This window comes from Pseudorca crassidens, chromosome 7 (assembly GCF_039906515.1).
Source record: "Pseudorca crassidens isolate mPseCra1 chromosome 7, mPseCra1.hap1, whole genome shotgun sequence".
Classification (NCBI taxonomy): Eukaryota; Metazoa; Chordata; class Mammalia; order Artiodactyla; family Delphinidae; genus Pseudorca; species Pseudorca crassidens.
Window position 1 is genome coordinate 69,136,187 of NC_090302.1, and position 15,124 is coordinate 69,151,310.

The 15,124-nt window shown below is 47.7% G+C and overlaps 1 long non-coding RNA gene across 2 annotated transcripts in view; it reads right to left on the reverse strand.

Moving 5' to 3' along the window:
- LOC137227069 (uncharacterized) overlaps positions 1-12,773 on the reverse strand; it is a 57,599-nt gene extending 44,826 nt beyond the window's left edge. For both annotated transcript variants that reach the window (XR_010944683.1, XR_010944682.1), the window contains exon 1: positions 12,531-12,773. This is a non-coding gene — a long non-coding RNA (uncharacterized lncRNA). The remainder of the gene's footprint in view (positions 1-12,530) is intronic.
- Positions 12,774-15,124: the final 2,351 nt, after the last annotated feature.

Below are 15,124 nucleotides of genomic sequence, written 5' to 3' on the forward strand. Positions count from 1 at the left end.
TGTGAAGGCTCTTTAATACACATGGCCAAGTCCTCCCCCGCCCCCAGTGCCCCACGCCCCTGAGACGGGTCAATGTTCCCACTCCCCTCTGCCTGGGAGAGTGCCACTGCTGTGTCTTTGCCTGTGCTGGATATTATCACTTAGAAAAATACTTACCAATTGGATAGGTTAAAAATCATGTTATATAAATTTATATTTCTTTAAATAATAGTGATGTTGAGCATTTACTTATAGGTCACGTGTATTTCCCCTTTTGGAAGCCACTGTTTCTCAAAGGATGGTCTCTGGATTAACTGCACTAGAATGCCTGGGTACACACTGTACAGGCTGATTCCTGAGTTCCAACCCAGACTTAACCAGACGCCAGGGCGGTGGCCCGAGAGGGGAATCTGATTTTGTTAGCGCTCTGCTGGCAATTCATATGCTTCTAGACTTTGGTAGGCATCACCCTCCTCCATCCTGCCTCTGCATCCCTGGAAGCCGCAAACCAAGAGTCAGCACTGGATTCCATGACGTGTCAAAACCAGCAGGAATCCTCACAGGAAACTCTTGCTCATTTATATCACGCCAAATGCACTTTCAGGTACATTAAGAGCTGCAGAGAGAACAGTTGAATGTAACTGTTCAAACCTGGCCATGTGAAGAAGCTTACAACACATTTTTTGGTGGCACAGCGAAGGCGGCCCCTGCGAATTCAGCCTCTGTGCCCGGCAGGATACTAACTACATGGCAAAAGAAAAGATCTTAAAGCAGAAGATACAATTTTTCTTTTGAAGTGTCCAAAAAAGAATCTGTAAAAGCTGTGAAACGAAGGCTACATCTAGAGAACCAAGCAAAATAACATGCTATCCAGTGCTGGCCTTCAAGGGCTGGAGGGGAAGTACAGTGGGGTGGGTTCCTCAGCCTCTCTGAACTCATGGCCCTACACCGACTCTGGTTTCATCAAATAGAGACAAAAGGACTGTTTTTCCTGAGGATGGCATGTGTGTGTTTACAGGCATTTGGTTTCCATTTTACATGCCTTACAGAGAGTTTTAGGGACATTACAACTACAGTGGTATTATTTGGGAGCCAGCTTTTTAAAATTATGCCTTTGCAATTCAAACAAGCAAAATTTAATTTCATTAGCAGTTTAAAAATGTTATAGTACAAGGAGTATGTAAGGTTTTTATTTTTATTACCAGCAGGCCAAAAGACCCAGACCATAGGCCAGGGCTAGTAGGATGGGCAGAAGATGACATACCACTTTCCAAGATGGTATGCCGTGTAGAAACCTCTTCTCAAAGGAAAGAACTAAAAATTTTCTCTTCCTGGGTAGGGAGGGAAAACAGTTTTATTACTGCCAGCCATCATGTATTGAGCCCCTTATCCCTGCAGGTGCTATGTGCTTTTCATGCACTCCCTCCTTTATCCTCATGACACTGACCCAAGGTGGCTGTTCATGTCTCCGTGTGGGTTAGGAACAGGTGTGGTTGGTACCCAAGCCACGATGACTTCACCAAATGAAGGGCTGTTTCCCTCATAGGCAACAAGTGCAGAGGAAGTGCCTTTGACAGAGTTGGCGCTCCATGGATGATTGGGGGTGAATGAATGAACAAAGGAGAAGACCACAGCAGGCACTGACCTGTGGTCTACTGACGCCCAGCGCCTCCTCCTGTTACATCATGCTGCCACTCTTAAGGCTTGGAGCCAGCACAGTTCCCTTTCCTGGCCAGAAACTGTGTGCTGGCTTGGCCCCAGAATGGAAATATTAGGACAGTAGATTCATAGAAGCACTCAAAAATTCAGAATTTAATCACAGCAGCGCCCCCCCTCCACACACACACACACACACACACACACACACACACACTCACTGGTGCCGTCACACCGTGATCATATATCAGGGCTGGGACACCCGCTTCTTGAGCACTCAGTTGAGCTGCCGGGAAGGAGGGTAAACAGTGCCCCCTTCACCCTGCACCCAACCCCAACATGAACCCCACCACTTTCCCAGCCCAGCAGAACTGCACTCGCTGCTCTCTGCTGAAACCCAGGGAGAGAAATCATTTTCTTGCTAGCCATGCTGAGCGCAGCATGCAGGGTAAGCCTGAACTCTGTCAAACCAACAATGTAGAAAACCTGAATTAATACTGAGATGGACCCAATTCTCTGACAGGCGTGTTAAATGTGATTAAAGCTGCATAGCATTCCCCGCATACCCATCTGCTGCGTCGAGGAGCCCACAGCTGTTCTGATTGCCGACAACGCACCGTTTCTTGTCAGTTGTTGCAAATGCTTCTCATCTTGCACGGGCTCTGGGCCCTCCCTCCCTTGTCGGCCAGTCCTGGCCAGCTTCTCTAAGTAGTCACTGATACCCACATGCCTCTGGCCACGGGTCTGTGGAGGCATGTGTGAGCTCTGGCTGGTGCAAAAATGTGTGATCACAGGGAAAGCTTAGCGCTTTAGCGGCTGGAATGAATCTCTTGGATCCTAAGCTGTGGTGACGCCACCACCTGCGGCTCCTGCCGGCTTATGCTGTGGGGTGAGCGGAAAGAACAGGGACAAATCATTTTGGATGCTACAGGGAGCTGCCCCTGAGATGCCCACCAGCCACCACCGAAAGACCTACCAGAGAAACACATTCTGAAAGCTCTTGAAGGCCAGTGAGAGTACTGTGGGGGATCCTGGGGAAAGGCAGAGACAGAGATGGGGCTATGCTGGGCAAGGGGTGGAGTCCACAGAGGCCACTGGAGACCTTGAGGCCCAAGGGCACAGAAAAGGCAGAGGACAGCTAATTTCAAGAGAAGAACTGGGCTGGCCAGCATCTTCATGAAAAATTTTAAATGCAGTCCCCTATAGGACTGTGACCTTCCACCAGCGTACACAGCCTGGCAAGCACAGCGTAGGCTGATTTCAGCCCTACTTGCCCCCCTGACCAGGGGTCCTTGTGCAGTGAACCACCTGTGCAACCATACACACTAGCTCTGGACAGAGGAAGAGTTCAAAGGCAGCCTAAGGAGGTCACCATCAGAAGCAGGGAGAGCAATACCTGCTCTCAAGCAACCAGTAGGAGCAAGGCTAGCATATGAATGTGGAAAATACAGGGGAGCAGAAGAGAAGAGCCAGGAGAAATTAGAAAACAGTGTCAAGTGGATTCAAAGAATTCCAAGCGTCTTCCTAGCTGCTGGTGGTTTGCTGGCCAGTTCTGGCATTCCTTGACTTGTAGATGCGTAATGTCAATCTCTGCCTTGTACGTCACATGGCATTTTCCCCATGTGTCTCTGTCTTCACGTGGCTGTCTTCTTAAAAGGGCACCAGTCATATCCCAGGGGATTATTTCTAAAGGTCTGATTGTTGCTTTACATCACCCTATGAAGCGAAGCACTGTAACTTGCTCCACCCAGTTGACCAGCCTGGGCAGAGCTATTATTCATTATTCTGGGAAAAACCTGGGCTGGGGCTCTTATTTGTCTCTAAAACAATTCAAACTTTTCCCTCAAAACCCCGTTTTTTAGGTCTGATGAACCAATACTATCATAAGCTAAATGCTGAAAACAACAATTCTGGATTAAGAGAAAAACCCGAGTGAGCATAACCCTTTTTGAGTTCTATTAAAGACATCAGAAATCACTTACTGATTTTCTTAAAGAAAAAATATGAATTGAAAAAAAAAACCCTGGTCATTACTTCAGAGCTACAGTTTAATTCAATAAACATTTGCTGGACAAATGCATCCTTCCTGCCTGAAACCTAGTAAGAAAAATAAGGCATCCTGGGCTTCCCTGGTGGCGCAGTGGTTGAGGGTCCACCTGCCGATGCAGGGGACACGGGTTCGTGCCCCGGTCCGGGAAGATCCCACGTGCCGTGGAGCGGCTGGGCCCGTGAGCCATGGCCGCTGAGCATGTGCATCCGGAGCCTGTTGCTCCACAACGGGAGAGGCCACAACAGTGAGAGGCCCGCGTACCGCAAAAAAAATAAAAAATACTAAGGCATCCTGATGTCAAGGAGTGCGTGGTGGTGACAGAAGCACAACACACAAGGCCACAGGACGCTGGGGGACAATGTCAGGAAGTCACGTTCCTTCAAACCCAAGCTCTTCCTTCCCCCAAACCTCAGATCACATTTGTACCACTCTGTTGAGATAACTGCAAAATTCTGGTTGTCAGCTATTAAGCACACCAATTTTAGAACCGGTGAAAATAATCCAACAAATACACATACATCTGTGCCAGTGTGTGTATAATACACATAGAGCTATACAACTATAGTGTGTGTGTGTGTGTGTGTGTGTGTGTATTAAAAAAAAAGAAAAAGCCAAGTGGGCATTGAAAATAATACCAACCTTATCATAGCCACACTCATTCAAGTGTGGTGTGCCCAACCTAAGTCAAGGTCACCCGAGAATGTCAATAGCACAGAAAAGTCACATTAAGGAAAGAAAGACATTTTATCTTTAATGAGGATGAGAAAAAAATTAGTCACCGTTTGAGTGCTCACCGCACACCAAGCATTTCATATATGTTTCACATCATTCTTTTATTTAATCCATGTATTTGGATTATCTCATTTAATCCTTACCTCAGGTCTGAGAAAAAGGTCCATAATTTTCTCTCTTTTACCCGTGAGGAAGCTGAAGCTTAACAAGCAATTGGCTCAATAAATGGCAGAGCAAGGATTCAAACCGAGGTCGGTTGCATTCCAAAGACAACCTTGGGGGAAGGTTCTAGAATGAGTCTCAAGGTCCAGACTGGACTCCCAGAGACCATGTCAGCATCACCACAGTTTTACACATTAATCCTGGTCAGGGAGAGAAACCACACGTGGAGACCAAAGTAGCTGTATCCAGGGGCCAGGGTGAAGCTGTAAACAGGAAACCAGGCTGCAGCTTGAAGGCCAAGGGGTCTGAAACCTTGGGGGGAGGGGGATAGAAGCTGGGCCTGGGGAGGGTTTGGCATGTGGACTGGGAATGAGGCAGGGGTGTCAGGGCTTCTTCTAGTTAGTCACTGGGTGGGCCCGCCGGCCTAGGTGACAATGCGGGTCTGGAAGAGACCCGGGGGATCCAGCAAATTCCCTCCGTGGGCCTTACAGGTAGCTGGCACGTTTCCCTCTGCAGCAAATAGAACCACGTTCCCAGGGAAGAGCAGTGGCAGGCCTCACACAGGCAGCTGCCAGGAGTCCCATGCAGAGTCCAGCACAGCTGGCTCTGGCCTGTGACAGCTCTCAGACACAACGCAGGTAGCTGCCTGGGCGCTTCCTTGGGGAGGCCGAGCACAGTCCAAACAACGGACGGCAGGCTTCAGTGGTGCTCCCGACCGAGCCTTTTTAGGTCACAGAGATGCTGTGTTTATACTCCCGGGGATGGAACATCCTATGCTCACAGCCCCACGCTCCACACCCCACTACCCCACCCACCAGCTCCCTCCCTTTGGCGAATGGCTGGACTCTTGGCAATCTGTGCAGATGTGTTGTGAATCACTGTCAGTTCAAGTACACAGTATTCCCTGACTTGTACCTTCATCTGCTTGCCCCGTATACCTCCCTCTCCAAGTGCTGATAGAGGCAACTCCCCAAAGAAACAGCAGCTCCCAACTCTCTGCCACATTCAGCAACAGCAGGTAAGGCAGCCACAAAGTCGGGTGACTGAGACCCAGGATGCAGAGTCTGTGCCAGCGTAGCCCTAGAGGCTTTGCATTCCCCCAGGTCTGTGAGCAAGAGAGTATCACGTTCATGACAAGGATGAGGAAAAGGGCTCAGGGAGGCTGATTTCGTACAAACACACACTAACGTGAGTGAGAGAGCAGAGCTTCAAAACTAGACGTGTTCTTTCTCATAGACAACGTTCCATCTCAAATCATTATATTTCCAAATACTTTTTATAGGCAGTCATAATAATAGCAGCAGCTTGTGGGCTACACACTGTGCTAAGTGCTTCGTATGCATCAAGTCGTTTAATCCTTCCAAAGAGCCTCGAGGAAGGTAAGGATCATGATCTTAGAGATGAGGATCTCAGGCACAGAGAGGTTAGCAGGCAGGAGAGCATGAGGAAGAAGCAGGTGAGCCATCCCTCGCGTCCCTCATTTCCTCGGCCCTTCTCCTTGCCAGAGACCACTCAGCTAATCTGGGCAGACTCAGACCCATATAACTTCAAGTCCTTAATAGGTCCTCCACAGACCCTGCTGGGGGTGTGTGGGGGGGAGGATCTGAGGGGATGTGCGGCCATGGAGTGGCTCGGAGGCTGTGATATGTATTTGAATATATATATCGGCTGCATAAAATTGCTCCCTGAGAAAAACAGAGAAAGAAAGGTGGGGTGAGGAGGTCTTGAGCTAAAGAGGCAAGAATGTCTACATTGGAAAGCTTGGAAATTTCTGAAGACCCATGGCAGTAGGCAGGAGACGGCAGGGCAGGCCCGTCAAAGGCACAGTAAAAATTAGCCCTTCCATGTGGGCAGCCCTTCGTGCTGGGTCACAAAGGACCTTCACAGATTCAAACACATATTTGATTTAGGGAAGACTCGAAGCTTTCGTGTTTAAGGCCGCACGACACATGGGAAAGGAGCATGGGAACCTGGGGAGGGATGCTGAGCAGGTGGGTACACACTGAGGCTGGTCCCAAGAGGGGCCTCCCATGCCAGGATATGGATCGATGGGCTCCGAAATGAATCAAAAGAATGATGGCAGAAGCTACCCCATCGTCAGCTATGTCCAGCCACCCTCCTCACACTCATTGGAACACGATCACTCCTTGAGAGGCATCCAATATCTCATGTGAGCATTTCTCCACTTTACTGGTCACATTGGCTATCGTGGGCCAGGGAGGAGAGCCTCCTTATGAAGTTGCTGAACTGCTGATTCCTGAAGACCTAGAATGGTCCACAGGGATTGGAAGACAACCCTCTCTCTCTTCCTCACCCCAGTACCAGCACCAAATTTAAATTTAACTCACCTTCACTAGGTATCTGCTAGGCCCGATGCTAAATGCAGTTCTAATGTTAAAGACAAGGGAACTTGCTCAGGGAGGGACATGCCCAAAGTCACAGAAATCACTAAGTGGCAGAGCCAGAATCCAAACCACAGACCTCTTACTCCAAGCTCTCATCACACCATGCTGCCTTCCAGAAAAATCAGCCAACTCAGTGCTTTTATGGTAAACTTTATGTTCAATAACTGATTACTCTGAATTCAGAAAAATGCCTATCAACTGGACCAAGATCCACAGTATAAGCTCATCTTTTTCTTTTTTTTTTTGCGGTATGCGGGCCTCTCACTGTTGTGGCCTCTCCCATTGCAGAGCACAGGCTCCGGACGCGCAGGCTCAGCGGCCATGGTTCACGGGTCCAGCTGCTCCACGGCACGTGGGATCTTCCCGGACCGGGGCACGAACCCGTGTCCCCTGCATCGGCAGGCGGACTCTCAACCACTGTGCCACCAGGGAAGCCCTAAGCTCATCTTTGTTTCTAGTAATTTCTGAGAAAGAGTAGAGTATTTTGAAATATAGGTAGATGATTGATAGATGATAAGATGATTGATAGATAATAGGTAGATGATGGATGGATAGACAGACTTTAAATTGAATTTTGGTCTTAGCTCCTCCATCAAACTTAGTGACCTTGGAAAACAATTAATTAGTTTCTTTTTCGGTAAAAATGACCTCGTCAAACCCTCTCTCGCGGGACTTGTGAGAAAACGGTCTCTAACAGAGCCTGGGGCACTCACAGACTCTCACTATTCTTCTCTGTCTTAAAACTGCTCTAGAATTGTGTCCAGATTCCACAGCAAGGACCCAACTCAAACATTGTTTAAAACGTTCAGAGCGTCTGTTTTTGACATCAAGTTGGCCTGGAGGTTTAACAGCCTGGTACCCGTAGCGTCCCACCCAAGAACATTTCCTTCAAAACAGGTTCCTGTTACAGGAACAGCCCCGGTTTTAAATATACTCCCTCTCCTCATAAAAATGCCCCAGCCAGCTAAAGCCATTCTGCTTAAAATATTTAATTAATACCTTCACAGCGGTCTGGTCCTTATTAAAGACTCTTAGGGACCATGTCTTAGGGGCAACGCTTTGTTCTAAGCAGCTCTATGTGTTACAGATAAAATAAAGTGCTGGAGCGTGCTTTCTATTAAGAGCAGGGAAGCTTGTCTGCCCATTGCTGCAACCCCTTTTGTCATCAGAGTGACACATTAAGGCATAATCCAAGTACAACATACAAACACAAACAGTGTAAATCCACCCACTTAGTAAAAGGAGTCCCAGTAAAACCACAAGAAAGGTCTGGTGATTAGCCGAGGGGATTAAAAACTTGGATGAGCACTTCATTTACCTCACCTCCCCACTGAAGAGGCCACAAGCGCACTCTGCTCCCCAAGCAAACAAGAGCCAAACCTAGAGGCACTCGCTCTGCTCTCTCTCCCTCCAGCATCTTCCGGGCTTCTCAGCCTTGGGCAAGTCAGAGGAACCTTGGTGAACCATCCTGCCTTTGTAGGAAGCAGGCACACCCCCTGCCCACCTTGATTGCCCCAACCGAAGACTGGCAAATGCTTGTTTGTATATTTTGGTGTTAGAGAAGGACTTTTGTTGTTGTTGTTGTTATAAGAATAGAGTTGGCTCGATTTCACAAACTTTGGAACAAATAGGAAACAGAAAATAAAGATGAATCATAATCCTACCACCTAGAGGTGACTCGGACGCATTTCACTGTGTGGGGATCGTTGCAGTTTCACACAATGATCCCCACACATTTCCACTTGGTTTCCTGCCTCTTTTCTCTTACTACTCCATGCTGAGCACTTCCCTGTATGTCATTTCTTTTTCATCACAGAGGAGGATACCACTGTGGGCTGGACCACCATGACTATAACCAGTTATTTCCCATGTGATAAACATGGAGGTTCTTGGAGTTTTTCACTGTTGTAATCAATGCAATGATAGCATCTTGATACATCAGTCTTGGTCCACTTTTTGGATTATCTCCTTCAGACTCCCCGAAAGGGCACAGCTGAATCAAAGCCTAAGAATATTTTTTAAGTATTGATAACTTTTGCTAAATTTATCTCCCAAAAGGCTGTACACACTGTATTCTCTTACCTACATGGGAGAATATATATCTCACCACACTTATAAAAAAAAAAAGTTTTTTTACTAAGATATACAGATAGCTACATTTTTTAAAGCAGAAAACCATCAGGAGGCTGCTGCCCCTTTTCATGCATCATAGGAGCACAGTTACCCCCCTCTCTGCTGGTCCTTCCATTTACATGAGAAAAGAGTTCTGGGTCCCCCTAAAAGAAGGGTGCACCCCTCCTCGCACCTGAGTGAACTGGGAGGGACCACTGAGGGTCTTTTGCAAAATCTAACATGGTTGAGAGCAGGGATTTAAACTTTGGCCCCTGTACTGCAGCCAAGATCTTCTAAGAGTTTGTTTATTTTTCTCTACTTCTCCCTTTGAAACTCAACAAATTTAACGCATTCATTTAAAATCCCACAAGTCTGTTCCCTTTCCCAGGAGCAGAATGAAGTAATGTGGTTCCCACGTTCTGACAGCATGGTTTGGGGGCCACAAAAGATGATAGCCCCCAGCCTCTATAGAGCCAGGGGTGGTTCAAATAACCGGAGGTTTGTTAAAACAATCAAGCAAAAGGACGTTCGCACCAGAGCCTTGGAGATCTTCCAGCACTTAGCTGCCCAATTATTCCTTCCTACCAGAGTTTCCTCCACCTGACTTTAGCCATATCTTGACATTTAACTGAGCTTTGCTATCAGAAGATTCTATTTTCTTCTTAGAGACGCAAGTGATGCTTTTCTCGGGTAGGGGGAGCCTCCTGGCATAACCTCACAGTGTTCCAGGTCTTTGCATCCTACCTGAAGCTAACTCGGAGACAGGGAGGTGGGCGCTTGTTAGTTTCAGGTTTTATGTTGAGTGACTGAAGTATCTGATTAGAGAGGCTAGCATCAGTTTGCACTCTGAAGGCCTGGCTTGGATTTGTTGCTGCCTTACACAGATTGCCTCAAGCTGGGTCTCTCCACTTAAGTGACAGGCAGGTTAACTACTTCACTGCTGGATACCAGCTCCATTCCCCATCCCCCTGACCCCCAGCTCACAGCCCTAGGAGTCCATTCTGCAAAGGCTTATAAAACACAGAGGAAAACTGACCGTCTGGCCTGAGTTCTCCTTTTTAAAAGGAAAAGAAGATACTGAGAACGAGTCCATTGTACTGAACACATTTAAAACTTAAGTTTTTAAGAAATAGAAGAATTAAAAAAACCCAAAAAACTCTCATCAGCCAAATAATCCTCATGGTTATTTTATGTAAGTTTAGAAAGTTTAGATCATTCAGAAAGGTACAAAGTTAAAAGTGTGAAAATAATGCAAAGCCCACTTTACCCATCAGAATAAATATAAAGCTCACTATAGATTTATTCTTATTTAATTATATACCTTTTGAATAATACTAGGCTTTCAGGAGTACAAGCCTAGGACCCTATCTCCAAATATAGTCACATTCTCAGGTACTAGACATTAGGACTTCAACACATGAATCTGGCGGGTGCGGGGGACACAATTCAGCTAATAACAGGTAGCTGAGCCAAGATCCTCACCCAAATGTGCCATGTTGGAAGCAGGTATCGTTTCTGCTGCCCTATGTTGCCTTGGAATTCTGCAAGATTTTTTAACTCCTTTGGCCTGTTTCAAACTGATTTAGGGAAGCACAAAAATGACAGTATCTAATTATAATCACTATAGCTCTTTTAACCATATGAAAAAAAAAAAAAAAAACTCAAGGCCCAAAGCACAGCAATTGATTTGTCTCTACTTCAGGCAAATGCTAGACGATGAGCCTTTATATAGCCAGATTGCTCATTTTCCCCCCAAAGGCTTCACAGATAGAGAAAGACCTGAAGACATCTGCTAATCTATGGTTGGGATTTAGCTGCACATTCTTGATTGGGATCAAGACTTATCTCCACATTCGGCCTAAGGACCCTCAGGCAGAATTACCAGCCCAGAGCCAGCCATGTGGAGCGCCCACAGATAGAGCAGGGCACAGCCAGATGGCCGGGTCAGGTGCCTTTGTCTCCCTCCGTGAATAATACAGCCACGCCCCTTGACATTCCTTTATGTTACCATCCGAGATGGACTCACTTGACTATTACCTGTATAATTTTTACCGTATCTACATTCAACCTATAATATTATTTACTTTTCTTTGAAATCATCTTACATGCTTTATTTAAATTTCTCTTCAAAGGGAAGGTTTATGTAATTGTCTTAAGTGGAAAACCTATTATGTTTTGCCGCAGATAGAAGGTAACCACAAAAAAAAGTAAGAAAACAGCATAATGTTATTAATTTGTAACTAGAAAGAGTTGCTCACTGCCTCTATTTTTAAGAAAAAGGGTGAGAGGGAGGAGATATGGGGATATATGTATACATATAGCTGATTCACTTTGTTATACAGCAGCAAGTAACACACCATTGTAACGGAATTATGCTCCAATAAAGATGAAAAAAGGGTGGGTGCAGGGGGAAAGGAGATGAGGAAACATAAAAAGAAGTGTTTGAGACATACTAATACTGAAGTGAGATTTTCTTACAAATTAATTGCAAGGCTGAAACAAACTTAAAACGGGAATAGCTCTCTCACCCGATGATCAATGTTCTCTGGGTCTCTGTCCTATCTAAAATCAATTCCACTCACATCTGGGAAATGCTACTTTCTACTTTTCAAAGCACTCTCACGACAACCCTCTCATATAAGCAGAGCAGATATTTTACACTTGTTTTCTAAGTGGAGAAAATTCCAGCAAATTATAGGCACTCTTAGAAACTCCTAAACCCCAGGCAAGCCTCTTAATTGGAGTTGAGAGTTGGACAACTGCACTCGGGGTCCAGGAATGCAATCCAAACCGGGGGAGGAGGGGACGGCAGGAAACACTTATTACTGAAGAGATGACTTCCTATAGTTGGCTCAGCCCCTTCATTGGTCTCGAGCCAAGTGCTACACAACTGGAAAACAAACCTAGGGTCAGACAGACATGCTAGACCCAAGTTTCCGGCACCGCGTCTGACCAGGCTGTGGAGGGTACAGGGACAGTATCTGCTTCTCCCAGGGAAGCAGGGACCCGTCTCTGCTTTCTTTGCTCAGCTGCGGCAATTAATTTGACCACAAGATTTACCGGGTCCTTCCTTTCCTGCCTTTGTTTTGCAAATAGCCAGCCCAGTTCTCAAATCAGCGGCCCTAAACCCTGGCTCTTAAAGGGTGGCCACTGGCATCACCTGGGAGCTTGTTAGAAACGCAGAATCTCAGTCATCATTCCACCCTCCCCACACCCCTCCCCACCGCACAGCTCAATGGACTCAGAGTCTCCAGCTTCAGCAAGTCGCTGGGTGATTCGAAAGCACATTACATTTTGAAAAGCACTACTTAAAAGACGGTGGTCAAGAGGTCACCCTGGATTCAGGTGACGGATCCTTCAGCTATGTGGCCCTCAAGCCCAGAGCTAGGAGCCACCGCTCTGAATGCTGCAACCTTTATAAGCACAGTACTTACCCAGGGTCCCCTTCTCACCGGCGAGGGCATCTTGAACAAGTCACTCAGCTTTTCTGGGCCTCTGTTGGCTCACCTGTAAAACAAGGAAAAGAAAACCTACATCCCAGAGAAGTGGTCCCGCACATGGCGAGGCAAGATGATCATTCAGCAAATAGGCACAGAGCACTCAGAACGTCCAGCCTCTGCTCCAGCCTCTGGGGCTACAGCACTGAACAGGACAGACAGGATCCTGCTCTCCTGGGGCTTCCATTCAAGGGGCTAGACAGAAGAAACAAACACTTAAGATTTTCCGTAGTGATAAGGACCCAGAACAAAAGAAATCCCAGGAGAGAGTAACAGGAGTGGTACAAGGCACCATTAGCAGGATGGTCAGGCAGGGTGTGTCTGAGGAAATGACATTCCAGCCAAGATGCAAATGGAGGAAAGGGGCAGCCACAGTGGTGATGTGGAGACCGAGCCTTCTGAACAGAGGGTACCCCGGGCAGAGGGGCAACAGCCCTGAGCTGGGACAAGCTTGGTACAGAAGAGGAAGAGAAAGGTCGGGCTGGCCGGAGTGTAGGTGTTAGGAGATGAGGCTGCAGAGATAAGTGGCCTCATTTCTACCACCATAACCATCTCTGAGACCTCATCCTTCAGCTCTGCGATCATCCACATCTGTGCAGCAGCTCTATTCAGAAAGCCATTCAGATCTACCCACAAGTGGCTTGGAGACCAAGAGGGCTCCTCGTGCCAGTGTCCAGCTTCATAGGGATGTACCTCCCTGAGTTCCTAACTCAGGAAAGAGGCACTGCAGACCCAACCCCGAGTGCTTTGGAGGGAAAATGAGGCTCTCCCAGGTAGAGAGCTCCATGAGCTCTGGCTAGAGGGAGTCGACATCCCCAGGGTGGGATGATTTTCTGGTGATTTCACAGATAAGCCACAGATGTCAAATAGCATGAAAAGTCTTCTGAAAGCAGCCAGCAAGATCAGATTTGGAGTTTTCACCAAATCTAGGGTGTTAGCTCTGAGCCAGACCTGGTAGTCCAAGGTCAACTGTGTCAGCCAGAATTCAAGGAAGTTTTGGGCAAAAGGGAATACAAGTAGCTTGCTTCGGAGGCTTAAGTCTCACTTACGACACCATGTTATGGATCCAGAATTAAAGTTTACCGATAACTGGTGCCGCCCCTCACTTGATCCTATCAACCCTGGGAGGCAGGGCAAGTCTCACATCCCAAACAATAGTTCTAATGCTCAGAAACAGTCTGGAGTAGGACTTGAAAGCAGATCATCTGGCCCCTGACCAGCGGCCTGTTCAGTGGATGAGGCATTGCCATGGGCGGCATGCCAATTTCCTTCACAAACTTTCCTTCAAGAACATCTTTTTTTCCATCATTCCAGCTTCCTGCTTGCCCCTCCCACCGCTGCCATTGCTAACTTTGGTTTATCGTCTCCTTGCTATCTTCATTTTGTCCAAAGCATAATCCAGGGTAATCTCCCTAGTTTAAAACCAGCACCTTAACTTCCCTTTGCCATGTGACCTAATACACTCTCAGTCTCCGGGAACAGGGGCATTTTGGGGGTGGGGGACGTGATTATTCAGCCGACCACACGCAGTATCCCCCCCGAGCTGCCATTTCTTGGCAATGACTTTACACTATGGAAGATTTACTGCCACGCTTGATAAGTCACCACTGTCATCATCACCTTCACGTCTTCAAACACTCAGCCAGGTGTTTCTAGTTTGGGGTGACTTAATCCTTAAGAATCTTTAATTTTGTAAACTCAATTGGTTCAATTCTTTTTTAAAAAACCTTCCTACGGAGGGCTTCCGGAAAGATGGAGGAAGAGTAAGACGCGGAGATCACCTTCCTCCCCACAGATACACCAGAAATACATCTACACGTGGAACAACTCCTACAGAACACCTACTGAACACTGGCAGAAGACCTCAGACCTCCCAAAAGGCAAGAAACCCCCCACGTACCTGGGTAGGGCAAAACAAAAAAGAATAAACAGAGACAAAAGGATAGGGACGGGACCGGCACCAGCGGGAGGGAGCTGGGAAGGAGGAAATGTTTCCACACACTAGGAAGCCCCTTCGCGGGCGGAGACTGCGGGGGGCGGAGGGGGAAAGCTTCGGAGCCGCGGGGGAGAACGCAGCAACAGGAGTGCGGAGGACAAAGCGGGGAGATTCCCGCACAGAGGGTCAGGGACGACCGGCACTCACCAGCCCGAGAGGCTTGTCTGCTCCCCCGCCGGAGCGGGCGGGGCTGAGAGTTGAGGCTCAGGCTTTGGTCGGAGCGCAGGGAGAGGACTGGGGTTGGCGGCGTGAACACAGCCTGCAGGGGGTTAGTGCACCGCGGCTAGCCGGGAGGGAGTCGGGGAAAAGTCTGAACCTAACGAAGAGGCAAGAGACTTTTTCTTCCCTCTTTGTTTCCTGGTGCGCGAGGAGAGGGGATTAAGAGCGCTGCTTAAAGGAGCTCCAGAGACGGGCGCGAGCCACAGCTAAAAGCGCGGACTCCAGAGACGGGCATGAGACGCTAAGGCTGCTGCTGCCGCCACCAAGAAGCCTGTGTGCGAGCACAGGTCACTATCCACACACCCCTTCCGGGGAG